The following is a 24,539-nucleotide window of genomic DNA, read 5'->3' on the forward strand; positions in this document are numbered from 1 at the left end:
GAGGTGAAAGTCTAAAATAGCGATTTGATGTTCGAGCTACGAAATTGGCCTTTGCTGGGAACCGCTTTTCTAAAAGCTATGGTCCTATCGAGGGGTTAGATACTTCCGAATAAATGTAAATAACGTTATTTCTTCTATTTTTACTAATTTAAAATATTTCACACAATTTTTACCGTCTTCCTTTTTATTTTAATCCTCTTTATTTCCGAATCAAGGGGTTAGATACTTCCCAATGTCTAAATGTCGTTATTTCTATTATTTTTCCTTATTTAAAATATTTCTTATAATTTTTTTACGTTTTCCAGTTCATCTTATTCCTCTTTATTCCTGTATATATTTATTATTTTCTAAACCAGAAGTGAGATGAGACTAGAAGTAAAGAGCTCTAGCATTGGTAGTAGATCCTGGCACTAGTGAACAAATTTGAGGATTTTATGCCGCTTCCATCGCGCCTACACTACTGAGAAAAAAAAATGGTCGAGTTCCAAAAAAATATATATTACCCCCTTCCCCTCAACATAAAGCGGCGGAACACGGACGCGGCTGCTTGAATCTAGTTCGGCCGTCTACCGCCGCGAGCCTCTCACGTTTTGGAGGGAAAATTCTGAAACCGCTACCAGAGGGCCAACCGTTGGTGCGTTATCAAGAATATTCACTTACGCCAAGTGAAGACTTTGGTTAGCTCAATACTTCTAGTCTCATCTCACTTCTGCCTAAACTGATTTCGCAATTACGCGCAAAAAATTTACATTTCTCCGGATTTCTTGAAACGGTGCTCTACCCCTCGGAGCTAGTCAATCCTTCCACAGAGATAAGACTTTATCGAGAAAAAGAAAGTTGGAAAAAAGGAAGTCGAGGAAGGAGTCTAACCATCGGAATAGAAATTGTCCATACATACGACGACTTCGAGGAGGCAATGCAGACATATCTTATAAACTTACGTTTCTACCCAGGCTTCCCTCAATTACCCATAAATCCTCGAACAAACTAGTAGCATGAAACATTAGATAAAAAGAAGAACTATCTATACCCGAGGTGGATATGGACTGTGCATGCCTTCTTCCGCAATCTTAGCGATCGGAACCGATTTCTAGCATGAAGGGGGTTGAAGCCTGGGTGACTAGATCTACCATTGTCAACCATAGAAAAGCTCCACGCTGGTCGCGCACGGGCAACTAGAGAGAGAACTGATGGAGGAGAAGAATAGAAATCTCATAGCCAGATAGATATAAAGGATGAGGATGGTGCGGATGGAGTATAGAGAGATTTCTTCCATGCTCCTTGTTCAATATGAAATGTCGGACATTTGATAAATTTCGTCAAAACAGTTCTGGTTTTCGAAATGGGGAGTAAATCAGTACAGGGTTGCTACGGAATTTTTAGAGCCAAATTTTCCAGGTTTTACCTGACCTTTTAGGCCGAAAGTGTAAATGTTTACAGCAGTACGTTTTAAGTGCTTATAATTAAATAAACTCTCTACATTAAGTGTTTCCAATGTATTTGTTGCACCAAAACGAATAAGAAATATTTTAACTATAAATAACACTAAGAGATTTTTTTAAAGGCATTTACTTTATAAAAACAATTCTAGACATTTTTAAAGATTGCTCTAGAGTTTTCTGTGTTAAGAGTGGATGAGGAGAAACTTTCATTACTCTTTCAATAAAGTCTTATCCCCAGAAATTTCACCCACTAAAATCAAATTCCCTGACTTTGCTGAACTTTTTAAAATTCCCTGACTTTTCCAGGTTTTCCCTGCAGCATACGCGAGAATTGCAAAAAAAAATTCCCCAAAATCTCACACCTATTTTCAAATTTAATAATTTATCCAGATATTCCAGGAACTGTTCTGAACTCTGTAGGCCTATATAGAATAGGAATTGTTGTAAATCGCCTCATCCCTTTGCAAACCATTTAAGGGAACTTGTAACGTATCCGAGCCCTCATTTTTATCTTTTCTTAGACTTCTTATTCTTCCGATACGATGGAGTTTCCAGGTGAAAGAGATCGATTTGGATGAGAAAACGGGCCCTTCCATCCAACTAACTTATATACGGATGTTGGGTGCAGTAAAGGGAAGGGAGGGGAGGGGAAGTGGAAATAGGCCAGATAGTAGCTCTCGGATCTCAATGTGTTCCGCGCGAATAGCTTCATTTCGTAGTTATTACAGTATACGTCGCTCATAATAGCGCACAGCGGAAACTTATCTTGGAATATATGGTTTTATAGTTGAGCTTGGAATAGAAATTTAGCAGCAGGATAGAGTTTTATTGAAGTATGTTTAACTGTTCAGTTACGTTTACAGTTTGACTTGTTTGATTAGTTACGAGTGAACTTTGATCCTTTGATTATTTATAAGCCTGTATTAAAATCTTTATTGAAAATGTTTTGAAAATAATAAGCATTGCTCATATAACTTTTGGAAAACCGAGTTCCCTGAAATTTCCAGGTTTTCCACCCCCAATATATTTCCCTGATATTTACAGGGGCAAGGCAACTGACGGAGTGGTTTCTTGGAGTAATAACTAAGGAAATTGTTATTTTTAGTTGGAGCAACTCAAAACCCTCTTCAAACTTACCAAAGTCATACAAATTTCCCTTAATTTTAATAAAAAGTACATAAATTTCTCTGAGTTTTCCCTGAATTTTACCAAAATTTGTATAAATTTCCCTGAGCTTTCCCTTAATTTTACAATTTTCTTTATCAATTTCCCTTGACTTTAACAGAATTTTTAGTGAACAATTTATTTCCAAGCTATTTCCAGGTTTTCCAGGTTTGTATGAACCCCGATAAAATACGTCACAGAGCTTCACAAAACGTACCACCATTTTCATTTTCCGTTTTCGAAATATGTTCGAAGGAAAAACTAACTTATTAGACTCAACTTTTGTATTTTAACTATTTAAAACCCTTATGGCAGTCGATATCAATCTCTAATAATCCTTTAAGTTTGCCTTTAATTGCTTGGTTCAGTCGCGATCTGTACGTGATGAGAAAATATTAAGTGTTTTAAACTAAGCCCCTCCCACTAAGTTCAACTAGACGAGCCTAGACAGGAAATGGTTGACTTAATGATTCACAGTATGGTAATTTTTTATGAATTAAGTATAATTAAGAAATCGACCCGAGTGGTTTTCCCCATAAACAAAAACCGAGTACGAAATTTCAGACTTGGTTAAATTCACATGGGGCAGAGAGTAGCCGGTGAATTTTATGGATCTAGAAATACCCAGCCAGAGAGGTGAAAGTCTAGTTCAAAACTTTTTAACTACGTTTGGCAACCGTGTAACTCTCAATTAACAAGTAGGTAATTAGGAAGGAGCCACGCCCCTGCATTCCCCCCTCCATGTTTGAGGCTCATTAGGAGAACTTTTGGTTAGGGGGGTGTAAGACATAGGCACGATGAGGAGGGGGGGGGGGGGGGGTTGGAGGAGATACTGGTCCAAAAGACGCTCGTATCTTGTTAATCACGGATGGTTGCTAAGCAACAGCTTCTTGCTATTCACTATGTTATCCAACAGCGCCATATTAGAAATATACTAGCTTGAAAAGTATCAAAAAGTTTCTATAATTGCGCTTAGTAGGAAAGTTTCCAAAATAATTATTTTATTATTACTTCTAACCAAGGAATTAATTATTACTTCTAATCAAGGTATTAATTATTACTTCTAATGAAGGTGCGCTGGAGAATAATAAAAGTTGAGGTGAGTTACAATAAATTAATTTATGGGTTAATTTCACGAAAATATTTTATGAAAGTGGAGTTTTAAAGATTTATGAAAAATTAATAATTTTTAGGTTGAGATAGTAATCACCAATTTATAGGCAGTAATTAAAAATTAAAACAGGCAATAATTAAAAATAATTATTAATAAATAATCGATTAACAATAAACGATCAGGAATCAATTCGCAATTCTTAATTCCAAGTAAAAACACCTTTCTTAAAAAAACCTTATTAATGATTAATAATTAGGTATCGAGAAGCGTTTATTCAATTTCCCTTTGTTAACTTCATCCTTATCAACTTCTGATTACTCTTGGACCTCCAATTCTTGTTCCTTAATGTAAATCCCCCTCCATCTTCTCCCTCCCCCGCTACTTTGTTCTCAAGAGGAAATTTTAGGCCTTAAGCTGTCTACAACAGGACTTAAGACTTACCGCGTCTTCGAATTATGATAAAAGACTTAAAAGAGGGAAGGTGATGGCAAATGAGTAAATGCGAGACCTACTACTGCCTACAGTTCGAGCTTAGTGTCATCGCGCCACCACGAAAGGTTATTATGATTAAAATTCATCTGTTTCGCCTACAAAGCGACTCGGTTAAGGCGGACGCCTTTCAGGTTATTTAGTGGTTTGCTCTTTACTTAATATAATATGCGCGAGGTACAATATGAATGGATGAATTGAAATTACGTCGATGTTATCATTTGTAACACGTTACAATTTCGGAATTATACTATAAAATATACCGTACAATAATACAATGCTTCGTATTGTTGTATTTTCCAGGTTCTGTTTGTCAAATAGCGCTTCAGGGAGAAGACGAAATACAGGGGTACATTTACCTATGTATTTTCTACGAGCGCCTGTAGAAATGTTGGTCCCGCAGCACACCAGTGTGCAGGGAAAAGCTAGCTTACAGGGGTTTTTGATTTTTGCTATTTTTAGTTTGTCCTAGGCTGTTTGTCTATGAATGAAGATTGGTCTAATATGAAAATATGTTAATGATTCTAACCTAACAATTTTAATTCAACGTTATTAAGTGAATGATTATAAATTAACGATTTTAAGTGAATGATTATAAATTAACGATTTTAAGTGAATGATTATAAATTAACGATTTTAAGTGAATGATTATAAATTAACGATTTTAAGTGAATGATTATAAATTAACGATTTTAAGTGAATGATTATGAATTAACGATTTTAAGTGAATGATTATAAATTAACGATTTTAAGTGAATGATTATAACTTAACGATTTTAAGTGAATGATTATAAATTAACGATTTTAAGTGAACTGATTCTAAATTAACGATTTTAAGTGAACGATTGATTCTAAATTAACGATTTTAAGTGAACTGATTCTAAATTAACGATTTTAAGTGAACTGATTCTAAATTAACGATTTTAAGTGAACGGATTCTAAATTAACGATTTTAAGTGAATGATTATAAATTAACGATTTTAAGTGAATGATTATAAATTAACGATTTCAAGTGAACGGATTCTAAATTAATGATTTTAAGTGAACGATTGATTCTAAGCAATTAAATAAAAAAAATTAAGGTAAGTTCTTACTTTTAAAAAAATAAAAAAGTCGGAGTTAAAGTGGGAAAAATCAGTTTCTAAAGCCCTTACAAAACTTAAATAACTGGTGTGGTACCTCGGGGGGATATATCTGGGCGTAGAGAGATAGAGTGACGGGTTATAGAAGATTCTTTTTTCACAGAACCCCCGGTCATCATCATTGATCATGGATGCTGGATGGGAAAAACGGGGGAGCTAGTCAGCTAGATGAAGAAAAACTTTCCCAAAACCCAGTTCTTTTCGTCGAAGCTTCGTCCTTCAAAGATTTGTCGCCAAGATTCGCCTTTGAAAAATGGATTTTTAGTTCGGTGTTCCGGAGAGGGTGGGCTACATCCCACCAAAAAAAAAAAAAAAACGCGGGAGAGGGTGGAGAATGAAGAAGACTAGATCCTGGCCTTGCCTTCTCGACACTAAAAACGCCACTTTGTTGCTATAAATGAAGATATCTAGCTTCGATATCGTCGGCAAGCCGATTTTATTTTGTACTCCACCGGTTCTTTTTATTTTTCTTTTCTTTTACGTGGACGATATAAAATGGTTTGGGATGGGTAAGTCGTGTCATGAACGGGTTCCAGTACATGTTGGTATGTATCTTTGGATTCTTAGGGCATGGGAATTATCTAGGGTCAAATGGTGAAATAGCCGTAATAATGGATCGTGGCCGAGAAGAGGGCTAGAGATATATTTTTCTAATTTGCTTAATTACAACAGCCCTAATTGTTATAACCCGAAGTATTTAGTATCGTTAGATAGGAAAGAAATAGGGCTATCATATATGCGCAAATGGTTTCTTTTTATCTCTTTTAAAACTAGGGTTGCGTTGTGAAATGGTTAGGGTTCGATCGTTTTTACTGGTAACATTCGGTTTGATGTGTAAAGCATTGAAGAACTAAAGTAGACTATAACCTTTTTATTTTTTCCTTACTATTGAAGGTTAGTTTTCGTCAGGCGCCTCAGGATAAAAAAATATATATACAGGGTGTTTTTGATAATTATGACAAAAATAAAGGGGGATGTTCTTTAGGCCATTTTGAGTCGAAAATGTAAATTTATCTCCATTTTGCCATCCGGGCCACCGTTTTCGAGTTATTATTTGAGTATTTTAGGGGTGTCATATTAATTAAATTAGAAATCATTGTCTTTCAGTTTCTTAATTAAATTTAAGAGGGTCATCTCCTTAAAGTTCTCCAATCTTAACTCGAAAAAAGTGTCCCTTAGGACAAAATGGAGATAGAAAATACATTTTCGACTCAAAACCTCCCAAAGAACATCCCCCTTAATTTATGGCAGACTTATCAGAAACACCCTGTATATTTCATCCTCCTTTCCTTGCCTATAACATCCCTTATTGAACACTGGTATTGGAAGTGGCTACAAGTATCGGGGCGCCTGTTTTTGATCGTAATAAAACAGCCCTGGTGGCCAATTTAGAAAAGTTTCTTCGTGTTTGTCTTGACTATACTATATCCCTTCCGCTTTACTTTAGCCATAGGCAGCCTTGTATTCTTTCGCTCTCTTCTTATTTTGCGGTGCAATTTTTTCTTTGCACTGAAAGCCGTGCGCGTGAAGCACTTTAGAACTTGATTGGTGAAGACTGTGGATCGTAAATATATGGTTCATGGTGTTAGATTTCAAAGGATAGCCTGCCGCTTTACGCCTTTTTTTTTACTTTGATTCCTTAAAGGTTTTTAGTTTCTTATTGCTCGGGATATTCCGTCGAATAAAAGGTTTTTAAAAGTTTGACGTTTAAAGAACTCATAGTGTTATTGATGGCTTAGTTAAACTAAAAATGTTTTAATAGATGCATTTACGAATTACGATTAAGTCAAGCTAGAAGTGAATGCATCAGTTTATAAGACATGTGCCATAAATATGACACTTTCTCAGGGTTCGGACGAAATTTTTACATTGAAAATCCCTGACTTTTCCAGGTTATACCTGACCAAATTTTGGGAATATCCCTGACCATTTTAAGGTGTTCAACAGAGCCCTCTTCATCATATTTAGCATTGCTCGAAGTACGGTTTGATATACCTAACGAAATTCCTGACATATCCCTGACTTTTTAGGAAAACATTTTAAATCCCTGACATATCCCCGACTTTTTAGGAAAACATTTTAAATCCCTGAGATATCCCTGACTTTTTAGGAAAACATTTTAAATCCCTGACAATTCCTGACCTTTTCCCCTTTTTTCCACATCCCTGACTTTTTCCCTTTTTTTCCACATCCCTGACTTATCCCCCTTTTTTCCACATCCCTGACTTATCCAGGTTCCGTACGGACTCTGTTCCTATACTTCATAATGCTATAGACTTCTTGAGACACCAGGCGTCGCTTTACAACAATCTATGACGTTTCACCCACGTCACATCATGACCAGCTCTCAGAAACCAGTGACAAACTTATGGAACATTTCGGGCAGCTTTATGGCTTCGATTTATATTCTTGGCCGCCATCTTTTAAAATGGCCGCCAAGAATATTAAAGTTGCTCTGAGGGGTAAGGCCGGGTGCCTTTGCTAGTAGTTAAGTCTACCGAGCCGCGAACATAATTTTTAAACATAGTATCAAAATGTATCCATTAATACATGCGCTGTTGGTTTCGCTTTATTTTGGCTATAAAATATGAAAATAATTTCCCAAAACTAGAGATTCTTGCAAAGTTTATGGATAGCGAGCGAGTTTAGTGACATAGCTATTTATAACGCGTTGGCTTGAAGACAAATGACTGTTGAATATTGAGGAAAACTTTTTCGGGGTTTGCGTGGATCGACCATGCTGCACTATGGGAAGCGCAAGTTTTAAAATTTTAATTGGCTATCTCCTGGGACTCGCGTAATAGAGTGTTTCGGAACAGGGGCCGAGGTTAGTAGATGAGAGAGCTGCGCTTAAAAAGATTTTTCGTTTCAAAATAACCCGACTTTCAAGCTAGGTTTTCCTTAACCCATAGAAGCCTTTTTTTTTTAAACAAAAGTTTCGTTTACGCAAATAATTCTTGGGCATAGTTTCTAAAGATACATGGTTGCTCCGTGAGAATTTATAGTCAAGTTCATAGCCATCTCATCTGATGCAGGTTCAAAACAAGGGGGATAAATCGTATAGGAGCCTGGTTTTTAAACAGTTTTCTCGGACGCGCGTAATAGGACGGCGGGAAAATAGGCTATTGTTTTCCCTGGCTTAATCCCCTTGTTGTTGGCATCAGTGGTTCAGTGGAGTGTCACCCCTATACACACCGCCCCCTCCCTCCCTCCTCCCCCCTCTCTCGCCAAAACCAGAGAACTTTTCTCCTAATTAAGCGCCAAGAAATAATTCAACGCCACGCAGCTTCCCCCCAACCGTTATATAGTATACACGTGCAGGCTTGAGAGGCTCGCTTCCTAAAACAAAAGCCTTTCGTTTTACTTTACCAGACGTTGCCTAGCAACCCGGAGAAGGAATGCCCCTAGGTAAACCCTGGAGGAGAAAGTTTGTATCTGCTGAAATTTTAGAACTTTAACGCGTGCGCGACAAAAGTTAAATAAACCAGAAGTAAAATTTCAATAGGTTTAAGGACAAAAATCACGTTTGATTTGTAATGATTTGTCAATTTAAAGAGTACTTTCTTTATAAATTTCAAGGTGTATTATTTTATATTGAAAGAGTAATCTACAGGACTCTCAACACAGCTTACACGCTGCAGAAACGGCCATTTCTTTGCTAAAGTTGATTAGTCCATTGACTAAGAATTTTACCACGTAACTTTCCCTGATTTTACGAGTCAATTATTTGTTTCATGATTTTTAGCCGACAGTTATTTTGTTCCATGACAATTATGATTTTCCCTGATTTTTATCAGTCAATTATGATTTTCCCTGATTTTTATCAGTCAATTATGATTTTCCCTGATTTTTATCAGTCAATTATGATTTTCCCTTATTTTTGCCAGATAATTAAGTTCTCCCTTATTTTTACCAGAAAATTATGTTTTTCCCTGATTTTTATCAGTCAATTATGAGTTTCCCTAATTTTTTCAAAGTCATATAATAGAACTCAAACAGCTATAGGGTATTATTTCGACAATCTCAACTTAACTTGTTAATTTATTTATGAAGGATTCAGTATCCGCAAGCCGTATATTCATTAAATCAAATATAACAATGAAATCTTTAAGAGTTACTTCGTTTTCGCATTTATACTTGACAGGCAGGCGCCTCTTGTAGCTCGTTGGCTCACTTTTACGCGCCATTTATTATTGAAAAGGGGGCGCGTGCGAGACCGGAGTTTCAAATTAAAATTTCTGACAGCATCGGATCTCCTCCGCAGCTTTTTTTTATTTCTTTCCCTCTCGCTTGGTGGCAGGACTGTAGATACTATACTCTTTTAATCCCCTAGTTCCCCCCCTTTTCTTGTTAAATTATCTGGGATTTAAGGTAATCTTACAACAGATAGGGAGTACTCAAAAAACTGAACTGAACAGATTACCTACATCAATTTTAATTAAACTTTCCAGGTAAAATTCCAACACTCTTTCATCTCATCGAATAAAAAAAAAGAATATATATGTATATTCAGTTGAAATTAAGACCATAATTAAACATTTAATTTGGTTTAACTCCAAAAATTAACTGGCATGATTAGAGACATCAATTCTGATTAAATCTAACCGTAACACTCTTCTCGTCGAATTCCAAAAATATTTCTAATTAATTTATTCGTATTACATTTAACCAAGAAGCGATATCTAGTTTACTAGGGAGAAGGTAAAGATGCCTAAGTATAGTCCCAGTCCCCCTTTCAAAATACAAGGGGGGACGTAAAAGGAGGCGTCGGGCTATTTCGCCTCTCCTCAGTCGGAAAATACGTAATTTTCGTCATTCGCGTCGCGCTGACGTGAGTTTTCAAGAACCAATGAGATGCTGGTTGTAATTTGGAAATGCGGCAATTTACACCTTCTCTCTAGTAAACTAGATATCGCTTCTTGATTTAACTACGTTTAAATTTATGGTAAAAGAAAATCATTTTTCTTCCGCCTGTCATATTCGATTTTATTTATAATTCCCACATTATTCTTAATGCATAGTTTACAGACTAGGATAATTGATACCATTTACACCAGGAGGCGAGGCTACTTGGTACTGCGCTTTGTCCGCCAAGTAGCCTAACTTCCTGCTCCAATTTTGAATTTTTCCGAAGTGCTAGTTTCCCAATTAAAACGAACTACGTTTCTTTGAACCACGCCTCTCCTTGTTCACGTGCCTCTGACGTAATAGAAATATTTTACCCACCCGCCGATGCCGATTCAAACAGTCCCTTTAAATTCAGAAAATATACTAAAGCCGAACCCTTCACAAATAATATTATTCTTTTTAAGCATTGTCAATCGAATTTCAATAAACCAAACAAACCGATGAAAATTACGATTCCGTCAGCGTACGTCCAACTAATTTGGAAATAAATACTTTGTGCCCAAACGCGAAAAGGTAATTTCTATAAAGAAAGAGGAGGGACCGGTAAAATTTTAGCGAATAAGTTCAACAGCCCCATTAGAAACCCGTTCCTATATATCTGCTATACAATCAGGCGTCCAATCTGGCTGACTTATAGATTCGAGTCACCTGCAGCCATGCCATCATTTGAAGCCACGCGCTAAACTATACCTACAAAAAGAAGGCCAGGTTAGCGTTTAAAGAGGCGCGAGACCAGTTTCTATACCGCAACCACCCCCGCTCTGTCTCTCTCTCTCTAAGCGGAGATGATGGTGAAAAATTAACTTTTAATATATTCAAGTACATGAGGAGTCCGGGGATAAAAGGAAGGGGGGGGGGTAGATTATTCTTAACGCGTCATTGAACACGCGCCACGAAAAACTCTATTATTGTTATACCAAGAATTGAATACATTTTGCAAAGAATATTGGCTTGGAAAAGCCCTTAAAGATGGGAGTAATAATAAAATTCTACACGTCAGGGTGTTCTCCAAAAAGGGTAACAGGACAGTACTGGTTTTATGGGCTTGGTCTTATATGACATTTGGCTCTAACGGACACCTTTTTCAAGTTACGTTTAGAGTGTTTTACTGATGGCCCCTTAAGCTAAATTAGCAATGTCTTTCACTTTCTTACTTCAGGGTTCAGATCAAAATCTCAAAAATAAATAGAGGAAAAAGGGACTTTTCGCGAATAAAATGGGTTAAAATAGTGACCAAAAGTTTGAAAGTAGAAACTAAACCAAAAAGGGACCGCTGGTGAAACAAAATGGAATCTTAAATACATAAAAATGCCTTAAAGCGACACGTTTTCAGGTATTAAGTGAAGGTAAGAACATTATATCACCCTAATTTTCAATTTTCAACCAAATAGCGAGTTATTTCAGACTTTTCTTACAGATAGTTTTATTTCGGCTTTACTTCTTTACAGAAATAGTTAATCTAGATATCTCCCCTTGACTAACTACTAAATAAATACTTTTGGTCCTCGGTTTTTGGAAAATAAGGCGATTTAAGGACCAAATACCGATTTTAGGCTAGATTAAGGACCTTGCAGGAAAATAGGGACTTTTAAGGACCTGAAGGGAGCCCTGCAATGGTGACAAGTAAGTTTAAATCAAAAATTGTACTGATACAAGAGAGTAGTTGAATATTCACGATCCAATTAACCGAATTCATATTGGTATACCTATAGTGTTACTATATACGGTTTCCTGTCAAGCTGAGTCGGCCCTTCCCGCGTTAAAACACACACCTATGGGAAAAAGAAGAGTAGGAGGAGGAGGACTTGTTATAAATTACAAGCCCACTCCTTTTCTCGCAAATAACTAACCCAACCAACAGTGTCACGTGCATTCCTGATTTCCAAGGATAAAATTCATTAACAGATTAATCTAAAGAGAAAGAAGGGCTACATTTTTAAATAGCCTCGGGACAATCGTAACTATACTCGAATAACCGGATTATTTCTCTTTATAAAAGATATTTAAGGAATTTGTAAAGTTAGACCACAAAAAGTCAAAGCATTAATCAGTAGAATTACTTCTTTAATTTTACTACAGGGCGCCCAAAAATGTTTCTGTTGGAAAATTCCATCACACGCGATGGCGTTAATCATCAGTCTACGTCATTTCCGGTCTATCATATCATATGGTGAAGCGTCAAAATAATAGCGGGAGGTCAGGAAAAAAGACTCCCAGTTGCGTTGAGCGCGCGCGCCGGAAGTCAAGGCTATGACGTCCATAGATGTTGATAAAATCAGGGGGCTTGCTAAACCATAATCAAGACTCAAGGGATACTTCAAGCTCCGAAATAACGTTGTACCCTAATACATATTTAAGGCCAGGAATTAACTGTTACTTCGGGTAATAATTCTAAGGACATTTAAGTGTATCTTTAAGAGGATAAAAGAGTGGAGAAATATGAAAGAAAGAAAGAAAGAGTGCGTTCCAGCTGCTTCTGAATATCAATCATATTTTCTCCATCCCACCCTCTTCCCGCCGCCTCGGCGGTTTCCATCTATTTCACACCAAAGTATCCTACTTCGTTCTGAATGGAGTATAACGCTATACACTAAAAACGCAACTATAGCCGGCCGGTCAACTGGACCTCGCTCGAGGTACAACGAAAAGTAAACAGAGTGAAAGTGGGCAGAAATAAATTAGGCTCCGAAGTAAATACTATACGTGTTTCTGAGAAGTCTGTTAGAAAATAATGGGAGGTATTCTTTGGGCTATTTCGAATGTAACTTCTATGACACCGTTTTCAAGTTATGTTTCGAGTGTTTTACGGATGACCCCTTAAATTTAATTAAGGAATCAAAAACCAATGCTAATTTAATTAGGGGGTCATCCCTAAAACACTGAAATCATAACTTGAAAACGGTGACCCAGACAGCAAAATGTCATAAAACCTTTTCGAATCAAAATCGCCCGAATAACATCCGTCTTAATTTTTGACAGACCTTTCGGGAACACCCTGTATAATTTAGTTTTTTTCCCGGATACATTGAACAAATTAATTCCCTGACTTTTTCCTTCGATTTTCCCCTCATATTATAGCCCAAAATTATCATAGCGCTGTAGAAGTAATGATTTTCGAAAACTTCGAATTAAGTTACTTTAGTTTCCATTGTTTACTATTTTATAAACAGCACTTGGACTGTAGGTCCGTCCACTCAGAGATAGAATTGTCTCTTATTATTACCTACCCCGGAATGGACTTAGGTCTGAGTGGAGAAAATTGCTTTAGCCTATATTTTTGGCGTCGTAATTTTTTTTTCGCAGCTCGCTAGCTTTTTTTTTAATAATAATAAAAATATGAAAGGTGCATCAAAGAGTCAAACAATCACCCTCCCTCTTTGTCAAAAACGGTTGCTATGGTTACGATAAAGAATAGAATAAAATACACTGTAGCATTCCGCTAAACCTATCCTTAAAGGGAATATGAAACTCTTACCTAATCGTTAAATTCTATCACTTTTAATTAAATGAAAAACTATATCGCCTTTCTAAATAGCGAAAATTTAAATAAATGGGCCAATTATATTTACGGGAACTGCCCTCTCTAATTAAATTAAATTAATTAATTAATTAAATTAATGATTAGAGTAACAAGATATTTTGAATTATAGGGGATTATATTTGCAGCTCGTTTTATAGTTTTAGCATAATTTAACGAAGTTAACAAACAATTTAATGCAAGTAATTATGACATTAACAGCGTTAATGCCTAACGCAATATCAACAAACAAGCTTTTCTGTAAGCGTATTATCGTCGTGGCATTTACTAAGTACCCATATACGAACTGAGAACGTATGAATAACCACCTTGAGTCACCATAACTTTCATATACTGTGGTCAATATGGCGAGATTAGTAAACTGGGGGGGGGGGACCATGGCATCACGAGGTGTGCTACAGTCCCAATAATTTCAAACGTTCTCGGATCACAAATATGTTCTTGCTTGTACCAATATAAAGGAGAGATTTTTCAACGGTTATTCTCCGAAAGAAAAGTTCAATTAAGTCCCTATATGGGCATCAGAGTAATTAAGCAAAACACTACACCAAAGCGTAATGACTCTGGATAATTATTCCTAGAAAGACCGCCAAAATACCACACACACACATACACACTCTTATAGCGTAGAAAGTAACGCGGTGTAAACGCGTATGGTAGTTAAGCCAGGGAAGAATTAAGGGTCTGGCGGTGAAACTGAGCGAAATTAACGTTTCAACGTTGCTATCATTATTAGGGCCGATACAAATGATACTTTCTCATTAAAGACAAGCGGACATCAAACACGTGGACGTTATTAAAACTAAAACTTGAATAATTAATGTATACATCGGCCGGATCGCCGACAAATTAAAATTTTAAGTACAGTGACCTTAATTCAACAAGGAAGTGATGCTTTAATTATTTCCAACAAGTTGGGAATCTCGTAAAGACGTCCGCTATTTACTACAAAGTTGCCATAAAATGTTCGGTTTTAAATTACCAGAGTTCTAGCGGATTTTCCTGACTATTTCGCGCGTAATTTTAAGGCCAAAGGTTAACAGAATTCTTATACTTATTAGCAAGAAGTGATATCTAGTTTATTAGGGAGAAGGTATACGTTGCCTAAGTATTCGCGCGCCATAGTCCCAGTCCCCTTTCAAAATACAAGGGGGGACGTAAAAGGAGGCCCCGGGTTATTTCGCCTCTCCTCAGTCGGGGGATACGTAATTTTCGTCATTCGCGTCGCGCTGACGTGAGTTTTCAAGAACCAATGAGATGCTGGTTGTAATTTAGAGGCGGGGATTAACTCCGGACCTACGTTGTCGTTTGGACTGGAGATAAAGCTACTGGAAATGTGGCGAATTTATAGCTTCTCCCTAATAAACTAGATATCACTTCTTGTTATTAGTAAAACTAAGAAATATTCTCTTTGAAATTGAAATTACGGGTGTGACTCGGACGTCATCGCAGATCGTTTGACTTAATTGCATTTGAAATAAAAACTGATCTAGTTACGACTTCATGTGGGTACTGCTCCTAGCAGGCGGACTAACCCGCATTGTGGGGATATAGTCTGCACTAACTTTTGAAAACTTACTGGTATATTATATTTAACGTAAAAAGTGGTATATTAAAAAAACTGGTCCATTTTTTTGTATACAACATTTTCCCTAGGCTACGTAAAATGATTTCGCGCCGAAAAACTTTCTTTGCAGAAAAAAAAGAACTAGTTTTGCCTTGAGAAAACGGGAGAAAATTTCTCCTCTCACTTTAAACGTTTCTTCCCACGGTTCATTCCTCGCTAAAAAAAAATGTGGAGCCCATACTTTTAAAAAGATAACCACCACGCTACTTCTAAGTCTTCCAGAAACTTACATTACTCCAAAAAAATAGCAAGTTAAAAAGAAAATTTCTAGCAAAGGTTTGCATTTCATTCCTAGCATAAATTTAAAATGGGGGTCCAAGCTGAGAAAAGGTCTTCAAACGCGCAAAAAAAAATGTTCGAGTTTTTTTTCCAGGGGGGGGGGGGTAGGATAATCCCCAGTTGGACCAAGATGAAAATATCCAGGTCCCAAATTCCAACTTTACTTTGCAGTAAAGCCAAACCCAAGTAAATAAATCCATGGTTTCTTGAATAAATGGTTTAGAAAATTATTCGCGTTAATATTTGAATTTAAAATTTAATTTGATAATTTGTACTTTTAATGCGCTTGGATTATTTTGATTAAGCGTCACTTTCTTGGGTCAAAGGTTAGTGTAGTAGGTTATCAATGCCGGTTTAGGATCCTCAAATATCATAGCCACCACCAAAATCTCAAATAAATAGGATGAAAAAAGGGACGGGGTAAAATAGGGCCAAAACTTTGAAAGTAGGAACCAAAAATGGACCACTGACGTAACAAAATTACATCTTTACTATGTAAAAATGTCTTAAAAGTGACACGTTTTTATAGACATCTCCCCTAGACAAACTACAAAATAAATGCTTTTTTACCAGCGGTTTTTGGAAAAATAGCGCGATTTAAGGAGTAAATACCGATTTTAGGCTAGATTAAGGACCTTGCAGGAAAATAGGAACTTTTAGGGACATGGTGGGAGCCTTGTCTACGCGAATCTTCAAGACCTATTCTAGTGTTACACGACATGGTTCAACCATTTCATGAAACACAAGAGGTCCAAAAATATATATACATAAATAAAACTATTTCTTGGTGCCAGGTGGTACAAGAATACGATATAGGCTAAGAAATGGCGCGAAAAAATTGCGTCTGTGAACAGAGTGCCGGGGAAGAAAAATATCAATTTACATTCTTGGTGAGGAGGGCCTGGAATGAGAACTCTATATAGACCAAACATCCATGCCCCATACTGGAGACCAAAAGTAGAAAGAAACGTAACGTTCATCCCAAGTTCAAACTACGTTAAAGTTAAAATTAAATACATCATTTGTCTAATAGAAAAATTGGGGGGTAAAATTTGGTATTCCTAGAACAGGCATTATGGGACGGACTCGCCTCGTATCTCTCGGACAAGACAAAGATGCGTACAGTTTTTATCCAAAAAAGAACACGCTCAAAAGTTTGAGACTAGACTATTAGGATGGGAGGAAGATGGGGAGGATAGATAAAGGATGACTTCCGGTTGAGCGCTCATCCGCTGAACAGTAAGGTTAGGTCATGACTCCTTGACAAAATGGTTAAGGCGTATTAATATGCCTTCTTGGCGTGGTGTTGATGATAACCGGAGTGAATTAATTAATTAATTTAACTACCGATTAAAGTGAAATTTCGTTTTAAATTCAATTGTGACATTACGCTAATTTAACTTGAATAACTTGGTTTTTGTGGCCCGAAAAAATCAAAATTTTATTCTAAGTAATAACATTGAAGTTTTAATAGCTTTCCGCGTATTTAAAGATGAGTTACCAAACCATTTCATTCAATGAACTATGGTTAATGGATGGGACGGCTTTGAAGGGTATGAAATTACGAAACAAAGTTTCGGATAATGACCTATTTCTTCTTTGTTTCGTTTTTAGTTTTAAGAATTTTTCCATTTCGGAATTTTATGGTAATTCCAAGCTTTTGCCGGAATGACGAAACCGTACTACCATATTGAACGGAAACATTTAGAATATGTGGAGAGGAATTAAAATTATTTTTAGACCATTTAAAAACAATAGGCCAAAATTAAATCACCTTAAATGACCATTCAAAAATCGTATGCCCAAAACGATAAAGTTAACGCTTCCCCATTGAATTCAACAGTCTTCAAAATTAGTGCCAGTGACTTATTTCTCCTTTCCTCCAATTTCAATTGCAAATTTGTTTTGATTATAATAAATTAGAAGCTACGTAGAAGTCCCGAGAAGATTATTTACGCTTTTAAATATTAAACAAACAATAGATAAAGGCCTTAACGGAAATGATTATTATAATACCTCGAAATATTATCTTTGTTTTGAATAAATTAGCGAAAGTTTCTCATTATATAAAACGGTTCCGGAAGTAGCTTAATCCGAAGTTTTGATATCTATTTGAAAAAGGAACTATTTTTTAGTTTAGGAAGTTTCTCGTAATTTTACTCGTCTCATACTGATCTCTAAAAGTCACTGTAATAAATCAGACTCAGTCGAGATAGGATAACGTGGGTGAAATAAAGGTCAAATGGTCAAAGTACACTTCTTTAAATTAATAATACATTTACTTGATATTTCAGGCTTGGATTTCAACCCCGACTTAATGTTGCCCTTTCCAATAAAATAGTTTAAGAAAACTGACCGAAAAACATTTTGGAAACGGTCTAACGCGTCTGTTTACGCAAGGTATTTTAAGTTTGGTGCGAAACAAATTCAAGGTTATTTTAAATTATCAACTTTAAATCAAGCAAGCTTATCACGTGAAATTTAGACTTAACAAAATTAAAGCGTGTAACGTTTTTCATTGCCAAATTAAAATACCAGACAAACAGGTTAATAGTGGATATGAGAAGGAAAACGAACATTTAACAATTACCAGTGCAAGTGCACTTTGCTATAAAATATAACCTGCATTTTCAACAATTTCCACGTGACTACAAAATCTTCCTATTCAACAATTTCAACGTGGCTATATAAACTTCACATTCAACAATTTCCACGTGGTTATATAAACTTCACATTCAACAATTTCCACGTGGCTAAAAAACCCTCACATTCAACAATTTCCACGTGGCTAAAAAACCCTCACATTCAACAATTTTCACGTGGCTAAAAAACCCTCACATTCCACAATTTCCACGTTGCTATATAAACTTTACATTCAACAATTTCCACAAGGCTATAGAACCCTCACATTCAACAATTTCCACGTGACTACAGAACCTTGACATTCAACAATTTTTTACGTGACTACAGAACCTTCACATTCAACAATTTCCATGTGGCTAAAAAACCTTCACATTCAACAATTTCCACGTGGCAAGAAAACCCTCAAATTCCCTTATATAAAACTAAGATACGATTTCTACTGAAATTTATCGAAAATAAATATGGGTTAAAAACGATACGATGCCAGAATTGAAGATTATGTCTTTGATAACCTCTTCAGTTAATCTATTATTTGTAAAGATACTTAAGATTATATAGTTAATGTCGGCCTCTTTAGGACCTCCGTAGATTTATTTTTGAAGAGAGTTGGTTGACTGGGGGAGAGAGAGAGTTGGGCTAATAATTTTCTTAGCGTTATCGTTTGCGGCAAGGTTGAAGTGGTTCTTAAGTGTTTGTTAAGTACCCTTGAGGGCTTTCACTATGGCCTCCTATTAATTATGTAACTATGCTTCTCAGGAAGTCGAAATTCACCCCTCTTTCTACCCCCCCCCCCCCCCTCGTTTCTTGTCTGATTCTATAAAAGATTTCTTTGTTGCAATAAAAAGAAACTGTATAGCCATGAACTTCGTTTCTGATAACACATCGGCCGGACAAAAGTTTTCTCATACTATGTTCAATAAATATATCACTAGAATACTTCATTGTCTTCTTTATAAGTTGGGAGAAAGAACTTTTAATTTTGCAGAGTTCGTTACTAGACAGGGTTGCCACGCAATTTTCAGAACCAAATTCCCTGACTTTACCAGCTTCTCCCTGACCTTTTTCTGAGATTTTTCCTGACATTTCTAGGCCGAAAGTGTAAATGTTTACACTACGTTTTAAGTTCTTATAATTAAATAAACTCTCTACATTAAGTTTTCCAATGTATTTGTTGCACCAAAATGAATAAGAAACATTTTAACTATAAATAACAGTCCGAGAGATTTTTTTAAAGGCATTTTTTTAAAAAACAATTCTAGACAATTTTAAGCAGGGTTGCCACGGAATTTTCAGAACCAAATTCCCTGACTTTTCCAGTTTTTCCCTGACCTTGTCTGCGATTTTCCCTGACCTTTTTAGGCCGAAAGCGTTAATTTTTACAGCGCGTTTTAAGTGCTTATAATTAAATAAACTCGATCTACATTAAGTTTTCCAATGTATTTGTTGCACCAAAATGAATAAGAAACGTTTAACTATAAATAACAGTCTAAGAGATATTTTTAAACGCATTTACTTTACAAAAACAATTCTAGACATTTTTAAAGATTACTCTAGAGTTTTCTGTGTTAAGAGAGGATGACCAGAAACTTTCATCCCCAGAAATTTTACCAACTAAAATCATTTTCCCTGACTTTGCCGAAACTTTTAAAATTCCCTGACTTTTCCGGCCCAATTTTAAATTCCCTGACTTTTCCAGGTTTTCCAGGTACTGTGGCAACCCTGTTTAAGGGTTGCTCTAGAGGTTTTTGTGTTAAGAGAGGAAGGGGAGAAACTTTCATTAATCTTTCAATGAAGACTTATCCCCGGACATTTTACCACTAAAATCAAATTCCATGACTTTTCCCTGACCTTTTCAGCCCATTGTTAAATTCCCTAACTTTTCCAGGTTTTCCCTGACCCATGGCAACCCTGCTAGAGAATTCTGATTTCTAACAGGCTCCATTAAGCCATCTTCTTTAATTCAAAGCCTCCAATAATAGAACTCGTAGTAAAAATTATAAAAAGTATTAATGTAAAAAAATTCCACCTCAGTTCCCATACATCCAGGTAATACGATCTCGGAAACTCTTTTTTTCCATCGTAACGGATCTCAAATAAAATTCACTGTTCAACCAAAAATTTATACGGATATAATAATACGTGGGAAAAGGTGAGTGAGTGGGGGGGATGGAATAAATCGCTTTATATGTAAAGAATCGGATCAAGGAAGCCTTTCTATCCTTTGATGTAAGAAAAAAAAAGAGGAAATCTTAAAATATACGAAGCTTAACTTCGCAGAAAGAGAGACACGGAGATGAGAGGGATTAAGTATAAAGGAAAAGAGAAAGATGAAAAGAGACTTTTTATTTTAAATCTAAAATATCCGATGGTTGGCTGTAAAATCTGACTGATCCCGAAAATTCAGTTCGGTTCAATTCACATATGTTATTATATGATATATTCCGATATTTGAAACACGAAGAGTTTTCTAATTTTTGGTATTTGATTTTAAGAGCCTAAAATGGCAAGAATATCGTCATGGAAATACTTGTTTTGGTAGCTAATTATGGTTGGCTGTAAAATCAGACTGATCCCGAAAATTCAGTTCGGTTCAATTCACAATTGTTATTATAGGATATATTCCGACAGTTGAAACAGGAAGAGTTTTCTAACATTTGTATTTGATTTTAAGAGCCTAAAATGGCAAGTATATGGTCATGGAACTACTTGTTTTGGTAGCTAATTACCGAAAAATTAAGGCTATAAGGGTATCATGGTGGCAAACTAGGGGCAATTGGGCAATCTTTATACTACTGCCTTTAAAAATTCTAAACTAAATTCTCCAGACTGAATCTAATCACTTTTAAGTTACCGCAAAAATTCAGACCAATCACGAAGAACCAAATTAAACAGTTAATATTCTACCCAAATAATAAATATTGCTACTAAAAAATTGGAGCTTGTGGGAGCTCAGTTGCTAGTTTGATTACAACTAATAACAATAGTATCAGTATTGTACAGCAGTGTTTTCAACTGAATCGGGCGGAACTACAAGATTTTCAGTCTGTTGTAGCACGGCCCACTCGATCATGCTAGCTCCTCGCGTTATAGAGCCAGTGCATGGTTGTAGATTGAACTGAACTCACAAATGCAACTGGCAACACTTATCCTCACACTACCCTTAGCTATCAGTCTCAATTGAAATATTTTCAAGCTCATCGCACGTGCCCATGCACACGGCTATTTTCAAAAATTTCAGGAAACATCGGAGATGATTTCCAGTCCTTAACACCACCACTCGTGAAGTTGCAAGCAGAAACTACAGTGAAGCTTTTGCTATGTAGGAAGGTAGGGACCTGAAGTATTAGGAGTAAAAGTGGAGGCAGTAAAAGAGGGGGAGGGGGGGGGTTAGAGGTAATCCGAAAACTGGGGGTAGATAAAGGGGAAGAAAACTTTGATCAAAACCGGGAAGAGAAGTACCTGAGGGGTCCGGCAGTCCTACCCATCCATTTTCATTCGAATATTAATTTTTGCAAAACAAATTTTTTTTGTTGTATAATTTACTCAAATATTTCTATGTAATTTCTGTAACACAATAGCGGTACTGATTTAAACTACACTGGGTTTACAACTAACCTGTTGGTTGGTAACTATAATTAATTTTAAATAATATCTAAACCACAAATTTTTATAAATGCTTATTCAAATATTTTCTCATTCAAACCGAAAAATTTCAAGTTTTCTAATGAGCCACGCGATAACCGGTTTTTGTTGGTAATTAGCGTCAAAATTACAATTAGATCATATAATGCTAGCTAATTGGGGGTAATTAAGCAAACTATGGGAAGTTTAAAAGCTTGTGCCTTTTACTTTAATCATATTATTGAAAATAAATTGAGTTTATTTATTCATTCATTTATTTTCGCAATCGTATCTCGATCGAATCATTTTCAAACTTACGTATGGAATCGAAAAAAAAAAAAGAAATCAGATTTGAAAATCGTAAGTGTCGATCCCCTCGGTAGAACTTACAGCAAGGAGTTAAATGGGGGAATAGTCCATTTTCACCCACCATAGGGTGGTGACGGAAGCAATTACGCGATTCCTTCAAAGTAAAATGAGGGGGAGGCAAAGATATCGATACAACAAAAAATAAAAAAGCCTAACCTATATTACGATTATTAACCTAAGACCAGCGTATTTGCGAGAATTTTAATTAAACTTTTGTCATGAATTTCAACCCACGTGTGACATATAGCATTTTCCCGCTTGCGTGCCCTGATTTTAATGGGGAGTGAAAATTGGTTTAACAATTTCATATACTGTTACATATGTTTGAAGGAAGTAATTCAATTGTCAAAAACATCGCTAACAAAAAACAGAATAGGTGACAATCACTATGAAGGAAAATTCCGTTAAATAAAATGAAAAAGGTTTGTTAAAAAAAATTGGTGAACCAAAATTCCATTACAAATGTTGAAGTACCCGACCCCATGACGTTTGCCAACGTACATGTACGTGTTTCGGATGTATACATTTAGCGCGGGAAAACTTCATATAGTATAGGTTTCCTAAGCCTTGGTCGATATTTTTATGGCGCTAGACTTTTCCTATTTCTAGATGTGGTAAAACTCCGTGAAAACGGAATAATGCGAGGGCGACTTGGTTACTTCGCGTTAACGTCGATGAAAACCATAAATGGTGTAACACTAATAGCGAGTAATGCCTTGACAATAATCAAAACTTTGTCATAGGCCAGTATAAGTACGAAAATTTTCAAAACCCTTAATCTTTGGTGCTAGCATCATTTTGACAATGCTTAGAATGAAAACTAACGAATAATGAAATGTTTCTTACTTGCGACAGTTGACAAAGCATCCGTCTAGAAGGAACTGATAAAGTTTCCCGGGAAAACCGTAAACTCTTGACCGATTTTTCACAAAAAAAGAAGCCGCCGTTCGCCGTGCAGACCGCTTTACACCATGACGTCGTCGAAACTGAGTTCAGACTTTAGAGTACCGCACGCGCACGGCTCGCCACGATTCCCGCGAAACGAAGGAGCCAAAGAGGGGGGGGGGGGAATGGTGGCTTCCGAACAGCCGGAGGTCAATGCGTTACGAGAAAAGTCTTTCCTCGCGCGGCGTTTCATGGAAATGGCCTGTTGTTATTATAAGAACTAAACCTAATTACTTTCCTCTTGGTTCTGTTATAACTGAAAAGGAAATATCAAGGAGATAAACACTAGGAATACGTTGTTCACGCTTGATGATTAGTTACCTTGAGAGTTTGTGAATGGTTAAATTCAAAAACCATAACTTCTCATTCAAATTCGCATTTGACTTAGTCATTATCTTATAAAAATGTTCTTTTACCTCTGAAAATTGCTTTTTAAACTTCACCGACAAATAGTAAGACCAAAAGACAGGCAAAAGAGGTGAAATGGAGTTGCAGTCGAAATGGTGATAGGCGATCTGAGGCAATGAAAGTGTACCTTGCGCAAGCCCCTACTCTTCAGTAGGCGATTTTTAAGTGCTGCCGCGTAGCCCCATAGTATTTGTATGAGAACTGGCTTCTTTTTTAGGAAAAACTTTACTTTAGCTCGCGCATTCAAAATACAGTTTTTCCAATAAATATCATTTCTTGGAGGTTAATTATACGATAATTAATTACATTTAAGTCGCGGAAACTATTTTAATAAATATTTTCACGAACCTAACCAAACCTAACCTAACCTAACCTAACCAAACCTAACCTAACCTAACCAAACCTAACCTAACCTAACCTAACCTAACCTAACCAAACCTAATATTGATTATAATAGTTTCCGCAAACCTAACATTTCTTGGAGTTGACAATATTTAGTAATATTTTGGAAAAGGTGATATTTATGCAGTTGATAAGCCTTGGCAATAACAAAAACAGGCGCACATTAGCCGCTCATGGAAGGGAATAAGAGGGAATAAATTACAAAAAACATGGAAAATATTGATGTAAGTTAGTTTCCGCACCTTAAATTTAATTAATTATCGTATAATTAACCTCCCAGAAAAGATATTTATTGAAAAAACTGTAATTTGAATGCGCGAGCTAAAGTAAAGTTTAGCCCTTTTTTAAGACACAGGGCTCACCCTTCACATTTCTGCACCGTGTGAACATACCGAAAGGCTGAGGATGCTGGGAGGACCTATAATTCGTGTTAGTAAGCAAGTGGTAA

At 36.3% G+C, this 24,539-nt stretch overlaps 1 protein-coding gene across 1 annotated transcript in view; it reads right to left on the reverse strand.

Annotated features, from left to right (window-relative positions):
* The window catches only part of Ent2 (Equilibrative nucleoside transporter 2), a 48,236-nt gene extending 24,655 nt beyond the window's left edge, over positions 1 to 23,581 (reverse strand). Inside the window, exon 1 of the mRNA XM_089853226.1 lies at positions 23,183 to 23,581. The gene's annotated coding sequence lies outside the window, so the exon portion shown is untranslated. The remainder of the gene's footprint in view (positions 1 to 23,182) is intronic.
* Between the last annotated feature and the right edge of the window lie 958 nt (positions 23,582 to 24,539).

This window comes from Phalangium opilio, unplaced genomic scaffold (genome assembly GCF_054372755.1).
Source record: "Phalangium opilio isolate 3A_F unplaced genomic scaffold, DU_Popi_V2 ptg000113l_1, whole genome shotgun sequence".
NCBI lineage: Eukaryota > Metazoa > Arthropoda > Arachnida > Opiliones > Phalangiidae > Phalangium > Phalangium opilio.